We start from the raw sequence: 19,348 nt of genomic DNA on the forward strand, positions 1-19,348 counted from the left end.
CCAGGATCGCGCCCTGGGCCAAAGGCAGGCGCTAAACCGCTGAGCCACCCAGGGATCCCCGGTATGTTCTATATTTTTAACAAAAAGGCCTTTTTTATTCCAGTGTGTGTTTGTGGTTTTGTGTGTGTGTAAGCAGCCCTCTCTTATCCATAATATTCAGATATTAGGGCCTGAATCTTGCTTTTTATCCATTGTGATCTCTTGCATGTGATTAGAGGGGTTAGACCATTTCCATTTAAGAAATCATTAATGTTGTTGTCCAATAACTTGGTAATGCTCTGTTCATTTTTTCAGTCTTTTATTCTTTCAATATTTCATTTTGAATTACTTCTATTGCCATGACTTGATGTTCACTAATCTTTTTTTCTGCAATGTCTCATATGCCATTAACACTGTCTAATATGTTTTTCATTTCGGACATTATAGTTTTTAATCTCTGTATGTTCATTGTGGGTCTATCATATATTTTTATATTCCATATGTCTACTAAACATGTTCAGTCTTTCCTCAAGCTTTTAAAAAAAGATTTTATTTATTTGTTTATTTGAGAGAGAGAGAGCATGAGTGGAGGGGCAGAGGGAGAGGGAAAAGCAGATTACCCACTGAGCAGGGAACCTGAGTTGGGGCTTGATCCCAGGACCTTGAGATCATGACCTGAGCAAAAGACACTTAATCAGCTGAGCCACCTAGGCACCCTGCAGCTTCTTGAACATATACAGTTCAGTTATAATATCTTTTTTAATATCCTTGTCTAATTTTACCATATTTTTCATATCTTGGTCAGTTTTTTTGTTTTTGTTTTTTAATTTTTTTTATTGGAGCCCAATTTGCCAACATATAGCATAACACCCAGTGCTCATCCCACCATGTGCCCCCCTCAGTGCTCATCACTCAGTCACCCCAACCCCCCGCCCACCTCCCCTTTCACTACCCCATGTTCATTTCCAGTTAGGTTCTCTCATGTTTTGTCACCCTCACTGATATTTTCACTCATTTTTTCTCCTTTCCCCTTTATTACCTTTCACCAGTTTTTATATTCTCCAAATGAATGAGACCATATAATGTTTGTCCTTTTCCGATTGACTTATTTCACTCAGCATAATACCTTCCAGGTCCATCCACGTTGAAGCAAATGGTGGGTATTTGTCGTTTCTAATGGCTGAGTAATATTCCATTGTATATATAGACCACATCCTCTTTATCCACTCATCTTTTGATGGACACCGAGGCTCCTTCCACAGGTTGCCTATTGTGGACATTGCTGCTAGAAACATCGGGCTGCAGGTGTCCTGGCGTTTCACTGCATCTGTATCTTTGGGGTAAATCCCTAGCAGTGCAACTGCTTGATCATAGGGCAGTTCTATTTTGAACTCTTTGAGGAACCTCCACACAGTTTTCCAGGGGGGCTGCACCAGTTCACATTCCCACCAACAGTGCAAGAGGGTGCCCCTTTCTCCACATCCTCTCCAACATTTGTTGATTTCTGTCTTGTTATTTTTCCCCATTCTCACTGGAGTGAGGTGGTATCTCATTGTGGTTTTGATTTGTATTTCCCTGATGGCAAGTGATGCGGAACATTTTCTCATGTGCTTGTTGGCCATGTCTGTGTCTTCCTCTGTGGCATTTCTGTTCATGTCTTTTGCCCATTTCATGAATGGATTGTTTGTTTCTTTGCTGTTGAGTTGAATAAGTTCTTTATAGATCTTGGATACTAGCCCTTTATCTGATACATCATTTGCAAACATCTTCTCCCATTCTGTAGGTTGTCTTTTAGTTTTGTTGACTGTTTCTTCTGTTGTGCAGAAACTTTTTATCTTGATGAAGTCCCAATACTTTATTTTTGCTTTTGTTTCTCTTGCCTTCATGGATGTATCTTGCAAGAAGTTGCTGTGGCCAAGTTCAAAAAGGGTATTGCCTGTGTTCTCCTCTAGGATTTTGATGGAATCTTGTCTCACATTTAGATCTTTCATCCAGTTTGAGTTTATCTCTGTGTATGGTGTAAGAGAATGGTCTAGTTTCATTCTTCTGCATATGGATGTTCTTGGTCAGTTTTGATTGGTTTTTCTCCTCATGGTGGTTTAGATTTTCCTGCTTCTTTGCATGCCTGGGAATTTTTGGATGCCAGACATTGTTAATTTTAACTTTTGAGTGCTAGATATTTTGGGGTCCCTGTAAATATATTGGTTTTTATTCTGAGACACAGTTAAATTACATGTAAACAGTTTGATATTTTAGGTTCCCGATTTTAAACTTTGTAAGGCTGGATCAGAATAGTGTGCAGTTTAGGGTTAATTGTACTCCACTAATGAGAAAAAAATCCTTCTGAGTACTCTGATGTCCCATGAATTACGAGGTCTTCAAGTCTGGCTATTAGGAACATACATTATTACTAAACATATGTGTCCTTAAATTGTTCCTTTTAATCCTTTTAGAGTGGTTCTCTTCTTGGTGTGTGATAGTTTTCTTACAGGCATTTAATGACTAGTACTCAGATAATTATTCAGATGAAATTGGATGTGTATAGGGTTGTATGGCCATAGACTACTTAGATAATTGTTCAAAGAGGACACTAAGGAGATCATGAAAATTCTTTGTTTGTGAGATCTTTTGTTTTTGATAACTCTGCCCTGCAAATTCTAATAGCCTTGGCCTCCCTAGTTCCTAACTTCATATCTTAATCTATGGAATACCACTGGGGTCTCCCTGGACTTTCACTCCTTGCACTGTGGCCTGAAAACTTTCTTCAGGAAGTAGGCTTGGACAATCATAAGAATAACCTCATATGTTCTCAGTATCTCAGGGATCACAGATCTTGTTGCCCAATGTCCACTGTTTTGAGAATAGTTGTTTCATAGATTTTATCCAGTTTTTTACTTGTTTCAGATTGGAAGGTAGTTCTAGTCTCTGTTACTCTATCTTAGTCAGGAGTAGAAATCCTGGTATGTCTTGAATAGATGTTTAATGTGGCCATTATGACTCTGGAGATCCTCATTCCCCTAACTCAGTTCTACCCTTGACTAAAGAACTTCATTCTCTTCATTCACTTCATTTCTCTGGAGGCAAAGACTTGCATTTCTCAAGGAGTGTAGTAAGGGCAGGATGACACAGCAATTTAAAACATGAACAAAAATTTTGCATCATATTGTAAAAGAAAATTTGCATCAGATAATTGTTAAAAAACAGCAAGGAGGACTTAAGATTATTGCAATAGGGATCAAGACTATTGCATAGAGAGGAGAGATTCAACTCAGTACCAAATACAAGGACAGCTGGGAATTTATGGCCAATGGGAAGGATGAGAAAGAGAATGGAAAATTATGAAGAAGAGTTTGATTAGGTATCGGGGGGAAAGAGGAACTTGATTAGATATCAAGCTTAATTTGATATTAATGTTGAGGAGATTCTAGATCACTTGGCTAACCAGAATTACTTGTTAAAACAGCTTTGCAGGCCAAGACCAGGACCAAGGAGAAGGCCTAGTAGAAAGAAGGTTCAGAGGAGTCTGACTGAAGTTTTGGTCTAGGGGGATTCCTTGTCAGAATGTACTCGTGATTTCTGAAGCATGCCACACAGACATATTGTTTCAGGATCTCCTGTCTCTTTTGCTAACAATGCAGACAGACATAGGCACCCCTTCCCCAGATTCCATGAATCAAACACTCTTTTTCTTAAAAAATTTTTTATTGGAGTTCAATTTTCCAACATATAGCATAACACCCAGTGCTCATCCTGTCAAGTCCCCCCTCAGTGACCATCACCCAGTCACCCCAACCCCCCACCCACCTCCCTTTCCAACACCCCTTGTTCGTTTCCCAGAGTTAGGTGTCTCTCATGTTCTGTCTCCCTCACTGATATTTCCTACCATTTTCTCTCCCTTCCCCTTTATTCCCTTTCACTATTTTTTATATTCCCCAAATGAATGAGACCATACAATGTTTGTCCTTCTCCGATTGACTTATTTCACTCAGCATAATACCATCTAGTTCCATCCATGTTGAAGCAAATGGTGGGTATTTGTCGTTTCTAATGGCTGAGGAATATTCCATTTTATATATAGACCACATCTTCTTTATCCATTCATCTTTCGATGGACACCGAGCCTCCTTCCACAGTCAAACACACTTTCAACTGGGCCCCCAAACATACCTTATTATCGTGCTCCACTGATGGATTCTAAAGCACAATAAGACTGAAGAACCACCAGTAGTAGAATAGAAATAAAATTATATTGATACAAACATGGCTAGAAAAAGACTACAAGGGAATACACCAAAATGTCAGAGATCCTAGCAATGTGTATGTAATGTGACCTAAATTGTCTGATTCTATATTAAGCTCTATTTTTAAAAAGCTTTCAACATTACTCACAGTGGGATACATCATGAAATAGATGTGTAGATTTTATGTAATGGATTTTATTCTTATCTCAAAAAAGCATTTCAATCAATGGGGTATGTTAAATGTTGATCAAGCAATGATAATCAAGAAAGTAAAGTGTATAAATATATATGGGAATGTGCATATACAAATAGAAAATACAAAGGAATTTATCACTGATGGCATTTGGGAATGGTTGTGTGATTGAAAATGATTTTTAGGTGTTGCTGCCCGAGAACCAGAGACGGTCCTGCGGCGGCTGCAGCTCCTTCAGTAGCCTGACAATGTTGTCTCATTTAGTAGAGCAGCCGCTGCCCCCGCACAACAACAACAACTGCGAGGAAGGTGAACAGCCTTTGCCCCCCGCCAGCTGGGCTCAACAGTTCCTGGGTGGAGCTACCCATGAACATCAGCAATGGAAATGATTATGGCAATGGGAAAAATGGGGGGCTAGAACATGTACCTTCTTCATCCTCTATCCACAATGGAGACATGGAGAAGATTCTTTTGGATGCACAGTATGAATCAGGACAGAGTAGCTCAAGAGCCAGTTCTCACTGTGACAGCCCTTCCCCTCAAGAAGATGGGCAGATTATGTTTGATGTGGAGATGCACACTAGCAGGGACCATAGCTCTCAGAAGAAGCAGCTGCAGAAGGAGAGAAAGAAGTTGATGCTTTGAAGAAAAGTGTAGACTGGGTGTCCGACTGGTCCAGGAGACATGAAAACATTCCACCTAAGGAATTCCACTTCAGACACCCCAAACACTCTGTCTCTTTAAGCATGAGGAAAAGTGGAGCCATGAAGAAAGGGGATATTTTTTCCACAGAATTCCTTAAGGTGTTCATTCCGTCTCTCTTCCTCTCTCATGTTTTGGCTTTGGGGCTAGGCATCTATATTGGAAAGCGACTGAGCACACCTTCTGCCAGCACCTACTGAAGGAAAGGAAAGAACAGCCCTGGAAAAGCGTGTGACCTGTGAAGTGGTGTATTGTCACAGTAGTTTATTTGAACTTAAGAACATTGTAAGCATGACCCAACCTACCACCCTATTTTTACATAATCAAGTTCCAGTAACTCTCTAATCCAGTATTTTATTCAAACTCTGTTGAGGCATTTTACTAACCTCATTCCCTTTTTGGCCTGTAAGACACTTTAGAATTTCCTAACAGAGTTTACTGTTCTTTAGAAATTTGCAAGGGCTTCTTTTCCGCAAATGCCACCAGCAGATTATAATTTTGTCAACAATGCTATTGTCTCCTTTTATTGCCACCAGACTTAGACCTGCATCGTTCATGGTATAAATTTTACTCTTGCAAGATGACTACCATTTCTCTCTTAAAATGAGATCAGGTTAACAAATGATAGAACAGCTTTCTTGTTACTGTTTTTTTTTTCCAAGACAAAGCAAGCTTCCCTAAGCCTGAATTTATAGTTGTTTAAAAAGAAAACAGAGGGGCGGGACAAGATGGCAGAAGAGTAGGGTCCCCAAGTCACCTGTCCCCACCAACTTACCTAGATAACTTTCAAGTCATCCTGAAAACCTACGAATTCGGCCTGAGATTTAAAGAGAGAACAGCTGGAATGCTACAGTGAGAAGAGTTTGCGCTTCTATCAAGGTAGGAAGATGGGGAAAAATAATAAATAAAAAAGCATCCAAGTGGGAGGGGCCCCCCGCGAGGAGCTGGGCTAAGGCCCCTCGGCAAGTGCCCCCAGGACAAGAAAGCCCAGTCCTGGAGAAGCAGGAGCTTTACCAATCTTCCCAGATGGAAAGGCCCTCACAGGGAGTTCGAGCAGGATTCCAGGAGGGGCAGGGATGCCCTCAGGTTCCCAGGGGCACTAACAGAGGACCTGCTCCCCGGGGGAGAGCGCACCAAACACCTCGGCTGAGCTCCCTAAAGGGCTGCAGCGTGTGCGCTGTGGGGCCCCAGGAGCAGCTCGGGTGGCGGCTCAGGCGGCGGCTCCACAAGGAGGGGGCTGCGCAGCCCCAGGAGCACAATTCCAGTGGCGCAGGCCCCGCAGCCCAGGGCACTGGGGGATGCAGCCTGAGATCCAGCGCTCCACCCAGGACAGGCGGAGGCTGGGAGAGCCCAGGACAGTGAGGACACTCCTGCTGCCATGCGGCTCCAAGCTGTGCAGATAGGTGACCCCACCCTCCAGTGCATCCAGGCCCCTGCGGACTGAGAACTGCGGTAGTTACTGCGGGAGCTGACTCTAGAGCTGGAGAGCTGGCCGCCGCCACTGTTGTTGTTCCTCCTGGTGTCACCTTGTACCTGGGACTGAGCAGGGGCCTCACAGGATAAACAACTCGCACTGAGCTGTACAGCTGGCATGGGGCTGGGCAGCTCCCCCAGGTGCACACACCTGAGAATCAGCACAGTAGGCCCCTCCCCCAGAAGGCCAGCTAGAAGGACAGGGGAAAAGCAAGTTATTGACCAAGCAACACTGAAAAAGTTCCAGGGGAAGTGGAGGGATATACAGTATATAAAATCAGAGGATACTCGCCCTTGTTTTTGTTTTCTGTTTCCCCCCACATTTTTTCTTTTTCTTCTTCCTTTTTTCTCTCTTTTTCTCCTTTTTTCCAGTGCAACTTGTTTTTGGCCACTCTGCAATGAGTAAAAAGACTAGAAGGAAAAAAATCACCTCAAAAGAAAGAATCAGAAACAGTCCTCTCTCCCACAGAGTTAGAAAATTTGGATTACAATTCAATGTCAGAAAGTCAATTCAGAAGCACAATTGTAAAGCTACTGGTGGCTCTGGAAAAAAGCATAAAGGATTCAAGGGATTTCATGACTGCAGAATTTAGATCTAATCAGGCCAAATTAAAAATCAATTAAATGAGATGCAATCCAAACTGGAGGTCCTAACGACGAGGGTTAATGAGGTAAAAGAACAAGTGAATGACATAGGAGACAAGTTGATGACAAAGAGGGAAACTGAAAAAAAAAGAGAAAAACAATTAAAAGATCATGAGGATATATTAAGGGAAATAAATGACAGCCTCAGAAGGAAAAATCTACGTTTAATTGGGGTTCCCAAGGGCGCAGAAAGGGACAGAGGTCCAGAATATGTATTTGAACAAATCATAGCTGAGAGCTTCCCTAACTTGGGAAGGGAAACAGGCATTCAGATCCAGGAGATAAAGAGATCCCCCCCTAAAATCAATAAAAACCGCTCCACACCTCGACATTTAATAGTGAAACTTGCAAATTCCAAACTTAAAGAGAAGATCCCTAAAGCAGCAAGAGACAAGAAATCTCTTTTATAGGGAGAAGCATTAGGATAACACCAGAACTCTCCACAGAGACCTGGGAGGCCAGAAAGGGCTGGCAGGATATATTCAGGGGCTTCAATGAGAAGAACATGCAGCCAAGAATACTTTATCCAGCAAGGCTGTCATTCAGAATAGAAGGAGAGATAAAGAGCTACCAAGATAGGCAGGAAGTGAAAGAATATGTGACCACCAAACCAGCTCAGCAAGAAATAATAAGGGGGGTCCTGTAAAAGAAAGAGGAAGCCCAAAGAAATAATCCACAAAAACGGACTGAATAGGTATTATGATGACACTAAATTCATATATTTCAATAGTAACTCCGAACACGAATGGACTTCATGATCCCATCAAAAGATGCACGGTTTCAGACTGGATTTAAAAAGCAGGACCCATCTATTTACTGTCTAAAAGACTCATTTTAGATCTCAGGACACCTCCAACCTGAAAATGAAAAAGGAAGAAGCATTTGACATTCAAATGGTCCTCAATAGAAAGCAGGGGTAGCAATCCTCATCAGATAAATTAAAGTCTATCCCAAAGACTGTAGTAAGAGATGAAGAGGGACACTGTATCATACTTAAAGGATCTATCCAACAAGAGGACTTAACAATCATCAATATTTATGACCCGAATGTGGGAGCAGCCAAGTATATCAATCAATTAATAACCAAAGTTAAGACATACTTAGATAATAATACATATATACTTGGTGACTTGAATGTACCACTTGATACAATCGACAGGTATTCTAAGCACAACATCTCCAATGAAACATGAGCTTTAAATGATACACTGGACCAGATGGATTTCACAGATATTTACAGAACTTTACACCCAAATGCAACTGAATACACATTCTTCTCAAGTGCACATGGAACTTTTTCCAGAATAGACCACATACTGGGTCATAAATCAGGTCTGAACTGATACCAAAAGATTGGGATCGTCCCCTGAATATTTTCAGACCATAATGCTTTTAAATTAGAACTAAATCACAAGAAGAAGTTTGGAAGGATTTCAAGCATGTGGAGGTTAAGGACCATCCTGCTAAAAGATGAAAGGGTCAACCAGGAAATTAGGAAAGAATTAAAAAGATTCATGGAAACTAATGAGATTGAAGTACACCGTTCAAAATCTTTGGGATGCAGCAAAAGCAGTCCTTAGGGGGAAATACATCGCAATGCAAACATCCATCCAAAAACTGGAAAGAACTCAAATACAAAAGCTAACCTTGTACCTAATGGAGCTGGAGAAAAACAGCAAATATATCCTACACCCAGCAGAAGAAGAGAGTTAAAAAAGATTCTAGCAGAAGTCAATGAAATCGAGACCAGAAGAACTGTGGAACAGATCAACAAAACTAGGAGTTGGTTCTTTGAAAGAATTAATAAGATAGAAAAACCATTAGCCAGTCTTATCAAAAAGAAGAGAGAAAAGACTCAAATCAATAAAAATCATGAATGAGTAAGGAGAGATCAACACCAATACCAAGGAAATATAAACGATCTTATATACTTATTATAAGTAGCTTACGCCAATAAATTAGGCAATCTAGATGAAACGGACACATTTCTGGAAAATCACAAACTACCAAAACTGGAACAGGAAGAAAGAGAAAACCTGAACAGGACAATAACCAGGGAGTAATTGAAGCAGTCATCAAAAACCTCCCAAGACACAAAACGCCAGGGACAGACGGCTTCCCAGGGGAATTCTATCAAACATTTTTTTTTTCTATCAAACATTTAAAGAAGAAACCATACCTATTCTACTAAAGCTGTTCAGAAGGATAGAAAGAGATGGAATACTTCCAAACTCGTTCTATGAGGCCAGCATCACCTTAATTCCAAAACCAAAGACCCCACCAAAAAGAAGAATTATAGACCAATATCCCTGATGAACATGGATGCAAAAATTCTCAACAAGATACTAGCCAATAGGATCCAACAATACATTAAGAAGTTTATTCATCATGACCAAGTGGGATTTATCCCCTGGATGCAAGGCTGGTTCTACACTCGTAAAGAAATCAATGTGATTCATCATTTCAGCAGGGGAAAAAACAAGAACCATAAAATACTGTCAATAGATCCAGAGAAAGCATTAGACAAAATACAGCATCTATTCCTGATAAAAACTGTTCAGAGTGTAGGGATAAAGGGAATATTCCTCAACATCTTAAAAGCCATCTACGAGAAGCCCACAGCAAATATCATTCTCAATGAGGAAACACTGGGAGCCTTTTCCCTAAGAATAGGAACAAGACAGGGATGTCCACTCTCACCACTGCTATTCAACATAGTACTAGAAGGCCTAGTCTCAGCAATCAGGCAAGAAAAAGAAATAAAAGGCATTCAAATTGGCAAAGAAGAAGTCAAACTCTCCCTCTTCACAGATGACATGATACTGTACATAGACAACCCAAAAGATTCCACCCCAAGATTGCTAGAACTCATACAGCAATTTGGCAGTGTGGCAGGATACAAAACAATGCCCAGAACTCAGTGGCATGTTTATACACTAACAATGGGACTGAAGAAAGAGAAATTAAGGAGCCAATCCCATTTACAATTGAACCCAAAAGCATCAGATACATAGGAATAAACTTAACCAAAGAGGTAAAGGATCTAGTCCCTAAAAACTACAGAACACTTCTGAAAGAAATTGAGGAAGACACAAAGAGATGGAAAAATATTCCATACTCATGGATTGGAAGAATTAATATTGTGAAAATGTCAAAGCTACCCAGGGCAATTTACACATTTAATGCAATCCCTATCAAAAAACCATGGAGTTTCTTCAGAGAGTTGGAACAAATCATCTTAAGATTCGTGTGGAATCAGCAAAGACACAGAATAGCCAGGGAAATATTAAAAAAGAAAACCATAGCTGGGGGCATCACAATGCCAGATTTCAGATTGTACTACAAAGCTGTGGTCATCAAGACAGTGTGGTACTGGCACAAAAACAGACCCCTCGATCAATAGAACAGAATAGAGAATGCAGAAGTGGACCCTCAACTTTATGGTCAACTAATATTCGACAAAGGAGGAAAGACTATCCACTGGAAAAAAGGCAGTCTCTTCAGTAAATGGTGCTGGGAAAATTGGATAGCCACATGCAGAAGAATGAAAGTAGACCGTTCTCTTACACCATACACAAAGATAAACTCAAAATGGATGAAAGATCTAAATGTGAGACAAGATTCCATCAAAATCCTAGAGGAAAACACAGGCAACAGCCTTTTTGAACTTGGCCACAGTGACTTCTTGTAAGATACATCCATGAAGGCAAAAGAAACAAAAGCAAAAAAGAACTATTGAGACTTCATCAAGATAAGAAGCTTCTTCACAGCAAAATAAACAATTCACAAAACTAAAAGACTACCTACAGAATGGGAGAAGATATTTGCAAATGATCTATCAGATAAAGGGCTAGTATCCAAGATCTATAAAGAACTTATTCAACTCAACAGCAAAGAAACAAACAATCCAATCATGAAATGGGCAAAAACATGAACAGAAATCCACAGAGGAAGACATAGACATAGCCAACAAGCACATGAGAAAATGCTCCGCATTACTGGCCATCAGGGGAATACAAATCAAAACTGCAATGAGACACCACCTCACACCAGTGAGAATGGGGAAAATGAACAAGGCAGGAAACAAACAACGTTGGAGAGGATGTGGAGAAAGGGGCACCCTCTTGCACTGTTGGTGAGAATGTGAACTGGTACAGCCACTCTGGAAAACTGTGTGGAGGTTCCTCAAAGAGTTATAAATAGGTCTACCCTCCGACCCAGCAATTGCACTGCTGGGGATTTACCCCAAAGATACAGATGCAATGAAACGCCAGGACACCTGCACCCCAATGTTTATAGCAGCAACGTCCACAATAGCCAACCTGTGGAAGGAGCCTCGGTGTCCATCAAAAGATGAATGGGTGAAGAAGATGTGGTCTATGTATACAATGGAATATTACTCAGCCATTAGAAATGACAAATGCCCACCATTTGCTTCGATGTGGAATTGACCTGGAGGGGTATTATGCTGAGTGAAATAAGTCAATCTGAGAAGGAGAAACATTATATGGTCTCATTCATTTGGGGAATATAAAACATAGTAAAAGGGAGGAAAGGGGAAAGGAGAGAAATTGAGTGGGAAATATCAGAAAGGGTGACAGAACATGAGAGACTCCTAACTCCGGGATAGAAAAAGGGGTGGTGTTTGGGAGGTGGGCAGGTGGTTGGGGTGACTGGGTGACGGGCACTGAGGGGGGCACTTGATGGGATGAGCGCTGGGTGTTATGCTATATGTTGGCGAATTGAACTCCAATAAAAAGAATTTTTTAGAAAAGAAAAGAAAACAAACAAAATAAGACAGAAGAAAAAAATATCCTGGCAATAAAAAAATTTTTAAACAACAACAAATAATAAAATGATATTTATGTTACTTCGATGTCAGGTTTGTTATTTTAATATTTTATACACTTCCATCTTACTGCCTTAAGAGAATTCTGAATATATATGTCCTCATGTTATTTTGGAGTATGCAGAAAATAATGATAATAGTAACAGTACTCATACTTTTAGTGTGCACCATATTCCAGACAGTGTTCTAAGCTATTGGTGCTAATAAGTTTATTCCCCAAAAGAAACCTGTGAAGGCTATACCATCAATGTCCCCACTTTATATAGGAGGGAATGAAGGCACATGGAGGTGAAGCAAATTACCTGAGATTTTATAGCTAGTAATTTGTAAAACCTGGAGATAGCCAAAATGGTTTGGCTCCAGAATCAGTGCTCTCAGCCTCTTAATAAAACAAATAATAAATCCATTAAAATGATGATTGGAACAACTGGAGGCAGTTAACCTATCTTCTGAAATATAATTTAAAAATTATGTTATTTTCTAACGATTTTGGTGGCAAATCCTAATCCTATTGTTTTCTCTAAAAGTAACTATTTTCTCTTACATTGAATAAAACTGGGCATAATGGAGATATTCAGGCAATTGATGTTGGAAACCAACAAGGAAAGGTACAAAGGAAAAAAATGCAGTCTCTGATATTAAGGACTAGAGAGATCAGTTTAGTAAATCCATCTTTTATGAGAAAGACGAAATTAGGAGGGAAGAGAAACTATGAAGAAGTAAAAATACAAAGAAAAGCTAAAAGATAGAAGAAAGATATTTGTTGTATGGATGTGTATTTTATGAGAGAGAAAAAAGGCAGGTACATCCCTTCAATGTTTTCGATCCATACACACTTTCAAAATGAATAGGAATTATGTGGAAAGAATATCTCCTAACTTGTTTTTTTTTAATTATTTATGACAGTCACACAGAGAGAGGGAGAGAGAGAGAGAGACAGAGACACAGGCAGAGGGAGAAGTAGGCTCCACGCACTGGGAGCCTGATGTGGGATTCGATCCTGGGTCTCCAGGATCACGCCCTGGGCCAAAGGCAGGCGCCAAACCGCTGCGCCACCCAGGGATCCCTCTTAACTTGTTTTTAAAACAATAACTGGATTTTTCTCTTAAGTCAAACTTGAATATCTATTGGAGAAATTTAAAAAGTAGAAAGTAAAGGGTCACCTGTGACTGAGCCAGCACTGGGGCTTGAACATCATTGAGCAGGAAGCCTGGGGCAGAGAAGCAGTGTTAATTTTGATTAACGGTGGAAGTTTGGACATGTTTACATTGAGGTACCCTTGGGACATTCAGGGGAACTAGGTAAACATCCACAGGTCCAAAGAGCATACTGGGCTAGAGATGTAGAATTGGTTGTCCTCATCGCTAAGATTGTAGCGACAACTGTGGAAGTGCATGGGATCAGCCAAGAAGAACACAGAGACTGAGATGAGAGAGGATTTGCAGTATTAGGGAAACAATTTAGCTCAGGTTCCAAGAGTCCAGGTGTTGGAACTTGTCAGTACTGGTACATAAATCTCCACTCTGTCCCTCGCTATTCTAAGTAAAAGCAAACCTATAAGATGGTTATGTAAGATTCATATTGAATGTAAGAACAGAGAAAAGGTAAATTTAAGGAATGTTGAAAGTATATTATACAAATTGTATCTATATTAGTAATAATATAATAAAGTAAAACCTACAATTAAGGTGATCTGCCTACCAGAGTGAAATCCAGCACCCTTTATTTTATTTTATTTTATTTTTTAGCACCTTTTAAATGAACAAAACAATTCTGTTAGTCAACACATAAAATGTACAATGTCCAGTATCTAATAAAAAATTAGTAGCAATACACAAGTGGTAGGAAAATATGACCAATAATTGAGAAAAAATAGTCAATAGAAACAGCTATTATAAATATGTCCAAGGATTTAAAGGAAATATTAGTATAATGAGGAGTGAAATGGCAGATATAAAAGATATCAAGTGAAGCTTTTAGAGGTTAAAAAATATAGTTTCTGAATAAAATTTTTGTTCATTCAGATTAACAGCATATTACACACCACAGAAGAAAAAATCATTGTGTCAGCAGCATAGCAATAGAAAAAAATCAAGAGCTTCAAGGGAACAATATCAAGGTTTCTAATATATCTGTAATTAGGGAACAGAAAATATATTTGAAGAGACTAATGGTGGAAACTTTTCCAAATTTGAGGAAAATGAAGAATTCAAAGATTCAAGAAGTCCTCTGAAACTACATAGGAAAACACAAATAAAAATAAGACCACACCTGAGATGCCTGGGTGGCTCAGCAGTTGAGCGTCTGCCTTTGGCTCAGGGCATGATCCCAGAGTCCTGGGATGGAGTCCCACATCAGGCTCCCTGCATTGGAGCCTGCTTCTCCCTCTGCCTATGTCTCTGCCTCTCTCAGTGTCCCTCATGAATAAATAAATAAAATCTTTAAAAAAGACCACACCAAAGCATGTAATGACAAAATATCTGAAAAGTAGTAATAAAGAGAAAATCTTGAAAGAAGCTGGAGAAATATGACACAAAATGTAAAGGAAAACAAAGATAAAAATCACCACATGTAGATTACTTATCAGAAACAGTGCCAGCCAGAGTAAACAATGGAAAGATAATTAAGTACTAAAAATACGCACTGTCAAACTAGAATTAGATATTCTGTGTAAACACCCTTCAAAATAATGATCAAATGCTTCAGTATTCAACAAAACCTTAAAACACTTTGTTGCCTGTAAACCAGCAATACAAGAAATTTTTTTAAAAAATATTTATTTATTCATGAGACACAGAGATAGGCAGAGGGAGAATCAGGCTCCCCACAGGAGATCCTCAACCCCACATGGAGCCTGATGTGGGACTTGATCCCAGGACCCTGGGATCATGACCTGAACCAAAGGCAGACACTGAGCCACCCAGGTGCCCAAAGAAATATATATTTTTTAATATACTTAAGTCTGAAGGAAAATAATGCCAGATAGAACCTTGAATATGTGCAAAGGACTAAATAACACCAAATACATATATATGGACGTCAATATATTTTTTCTGTATTTGCAATATTTTAAAAGATCATTTAAAAAACTAAAATAGTATAAATAGAGTATGGAATTGATATATATATATATATTTTCAACAGTAAAATATATGACAAAAATAACACAATTAAGGGGAAGAAAACAGTATGTTTATTATAAGATTCTTACATTTATAAATGAAATGCTAAATTATTATTTGGAAGTAGATAGTAATATGTTAGAAATACAGTATTTAGACAACAGAGAAACTAGTAAAAATAAAACTGTAGTAACAAGCCAATAGAGGAGATAAGATATTGTTTAAAAAATATTTAAGTTGGGGATCCCTGGGTGGCTCAGCAGTTCAGTGCCTGCCTTCGGCCCAGGGCATGGTCCTGGAGTCCAGGGATCGAGTCCCACATCAGGCTCTCTGCCCGGGGCCTGCTTCTCCCTCTGCCTGTGTCTCTGCCTCTCTTTCTCTTTGTGTCTCTCATGAATAAATAAATAAAATCTTTAAAAAAATGTTTAAGTAATTCAAATGAAGGCAGGAAAAGAGGAAAAATGTGAAGAGACTCAAAGGGTAGAAAATTATATTCCAAAGAAAACCATAATCATAAGAAAGGCAGAGTGGTTATACTCATTTAGACTAAGTATACTTCAGAACAAGCAATATTACTACAGAAAAACAATCATTCTGTCATTTTTATGACAGAAAAATTAATTTATCAAAAGTTCATAGATATCCTAAATATGTTGCACTCAATAAATTGTTTCAAAATGCTTAAAGCAAATCCTGGTAATACAGAAAATAGAATGGACAAATCTGCTATTATGGTTGTGGCTTTCAATGCTCCTCTCTCAATAATTGCTAGAGCAAGTAAATTTAAAAAAAAGATAAGGATATAAAAACCTGAACATTAGCACACAAAAATTTGTACACAAATGTTTATAGTAGCTTATAATTGCCAAAACATGGAAACAACCAAGATATCCTTCAATAGGTGAATGAATAAAAAAAATGTGGTTAATCCATAAATGGAATATTATTCAGTAATAAAAACACATGAGCTATTAAGACACAAAAGACATGGAAGATACTTTAATGCATATTGTTAAGTGATAGAAGCCAATTTGGAAAGGGTCCATAGTATAGGATTCCAAAGATATGACATTTTGGAAAAGGCAAAATTATGGTGACAGTAAAGACATCAGTGGTTGCTAGGGATTCAGGGGAAAGAAAACAAGGTTGGAAAGGTAGAGCATGGGATTTTTAGGACAGTGAAACTATTCTGTATCCATAATGTGGACCCATGACATTATACATTTGTCAAAACTCATAGAATGTACAATACAAAGAGTGAAACCTAATATAAACTATGGACTTTAGCTAATAATAATGTATTAGTATCAGATCATCAATTCTAACAAATGTACCATGCTAATGCAAGATGTTAATAATAGGGGAATCTTGGGGGTGGGTAGGGTGTATATGGGTACTCTCTATACTTTCAATTTACTGTTTCTGTAAATCTAAAACTGCTCTCAAAAAAACCAATCAATTAGGGGTACCTGGGTGGCTCAGTGGTTGAGCACCTGCCTTTGGCTCAGGTCGTGATCCTGGGGTCCCCGGATCAAGTCCCACATTGGGCTCCCTGCATGGAGCCTGCTTCTCCCTCTGCCTATGTCTCTGCCTCTCTCTCTGTGTCTCTCATGAATAATAATAAAAAACCCTATCAATTAAAAAAAAAAACCCTGGATAACACTATCAACTTGACTAATTGAAATTTGTAGAACCATTCAGCCAACAGCAGAAAAAATATTATTTATAATTGAACATGGAACATTAAATAACATTCAACCATTTTTAAAGTAAACAAGTTTCAAAAAATATAAGAGGATTAAAATCATAGAGTGCAGTCACTGTTGGCCACTGAATTAATTTAATAAATAACAGAAAAATATCAGGAAATCCTCTAAAATTTGAAATTTAAACAACATAATTATAAATAATTCATGGGTCAATGAATACCTCACAAAAGAAATTATAAAATATTTTGAACTGAGTAATAAACATGAGAATATAGTATATAAAAATGTGTGGTGTCTAGAGGTGTACACACACTAGGACCAGGTGGGGTTTATTCCTAGATGCAAAGCTGATTCAACATTAAAAAATCAACCAATGTAATCCACAAAGTAAAAAAAAAAAAACTATTCTTTCAGTTGACACAAAAAAGCATTTTGTGACAAAATTCAAACCATTTCATGATAAAAATTCTCAGGAATAGAGGAAAACTTCCTCCACTTTATACAGAATACTGACAAATTCCTATGGATAAGACTGTACTTAATGGTGAAATATCTAATGTCATTTTCCTAAAATAGGCAGAAAGACAAGAATGTCTGCTCTCTTCACTCTTATTCAACTTAGTGCTGGAAGTTCTAGCCATTGCAGGAAGGCAAGAAAATGAAATGAAAAGCATGCAATTGGAAAAGAAGAAATAGAGGAAGAAAGAAAATTGTCCCTATTTGTAGGTGACATGATTGCATATGAAGAAAATATGAATGAATTTACATTGTGTTATCGTTTAAATAACTCCTACAAGAACTTGCAAAAGAATGTGTTCCAGAGAACATCTTAAAAAATAAAATAAAAAAATAAAATAAATAAAATAAAATAAAATAAAATAAAACATTATTTACTGACACGTAAAGGATTCATTTGTTCTGTATATGTCACGAGGTTAATAATGAAATTCTAAGAGGCTTGGTTGTGTTGACTCTGTACCAGGCTACAGCCCCAAAGGAGTTCATGTTAAGCTAAGGGAAAATTGAGGCAGCCAGAGAAATCATCCCTTGTCCCCAAGATGTACACCCAGGCATTACAGAAAACTGTCACACTCTCTACCTGCCAGGAAATATCCTATGGATTGGTAATGTGTGTCTTGGGGTCATATGATCTGGGTATGAGTCCCATCCTTGCCAGCTGTGCTGTGGACAAACCCCTCCAGCCTCTATTTCCTCTTGGGTAAAGCAGGCATAAAAGTGGAACCTACCTCATAGGCTTGTGGTGAGGATTAGATGATGCCAGAAAAGCAGATAACACAATTCCTGTCACACCGTAGAGTATTTACACAGTAAAAGTTACTTACAACAGCAGTACAGAATGAGAAACTCTTAGGTATATAACGACAAAAATATGCAGAGACAGAGACAAATTTGCTGTTTCTTTATGTTCTCTGCTCTTATGTCAAATGGCGTGGAGACCCATGGTTTCGTGAGCAAAGCCAGAGCCAGCTATTTAATACCAAAAGGCGATGTTGATGAACTACATATTCTGCTCCCCTTTAGCGTGTTCTTTGTTCTTTTCTTCTGAGAGCTGCAGATGACAACTAAGTTTGAGAATCTTTCATCTTAAAGAGGCTGCGTCTCCTGGAGTTAAGTTGTCCGAAGTTGTTTCCAAACGTGAAAGGCCATGCGTGACACTAATGTGATGAGGAGCAGAAGGGAGAGAATTAGCTGCAACATGAAGCAGTGATAGGGAATCATATCTGACCAACCACCCATTGTGATGGATGGATTTTTCACTCAATGAGGGCCCTATCTTCACTTTGCCAACATTGAGGAATTCATTTTGTATTGGAAGAGGAACCTTCCCACGGCCATAAGACCTTAACGTTGTTGTCTCCTCCTTCACTCAGTGTAAATTCACAGTGACGGGTGATTTCGGCCAGAGGTTTAAAGGGAGTCTGACCAGAGTTCAATGTCTGTTGGCCTGGCAACAGGGTGGCTTCATTATTACCTGCCTATGGTGTTTACTCTGAAACCTCCATTATTACCCTAGCATTCAGACCTACTCCTCAGACTCTGGGCTTTCAGTTCAGCCTTGGGTGGAGGAGCTACTGCTAATTTTCCTAAGAACTTTGTTTGCTGGCTGATTTATTTAGTGTTCCTCATTTTGTACTGAAAAAATAGTTGTGATTCTTTTCCACCAGCACATCAGGAGGCAAGAGAAGTGCTGTAGCTTTCATCAAAAGTGTCCAGCCTCTGCTTTACCACATGTTGTGATATCCTTCTGGGATTTACCACAAATCCTTACTCTTGCTTTGGGCAGATTGTGCTGAAGGTTCCTCTTGCCTCAGAACCCTTGAGGAGAGACTTCATTCAAGGGCCCTCTTTCCAATCCACTTCCCCAACTGTTCACAGGGAGCAGGAATAATTTCTCAGAAGCCCTTTGCCCAGCC

General features: G+C 39.0%; 1 long non-coding RNA gene and 1 pseudogene across 1 annotated transcript; one reads left to right on the plus strand and one right to left on the minus strand.

Moving 5' to 3' along the window:
* On the plus strand, positions 1-5,776 carry LOC102151851 (annotated as a pseudogene).
* Positions 5,777-18,318: 12,542 nt separating this feature from the next.
* Positions 18,319-19,064, minus strand: LOC111094808. Its single transcript, XR_005385982.1, has 2 exons — positions 18,776-19,064; positions 18,319-18,589 (listed from the first exon to the last, which is right to left on the minus strand). It is a non-coding gene; the product is annotated as an uncharacterized LOC111094808 (long non-coding RNA).
* Positions 19,065-19,348: the final 284 nt, after the last annotated feature.

Source organism: Canis lupus, chromosome X (genome assembly GCF_011100685.1).
Source record: "Canis lupus familiaris isolate Mischka breed German Shepherd chromosome X, alternate assembly UU_Cfam_GSD_1.0, whole genome shotgun sequence".
Taxonomy (NCBI): Eukaryota; Metazoa; Chordata; class Mammalia; order Carnivora; family Canidae; genus Canis; species Canis lupus.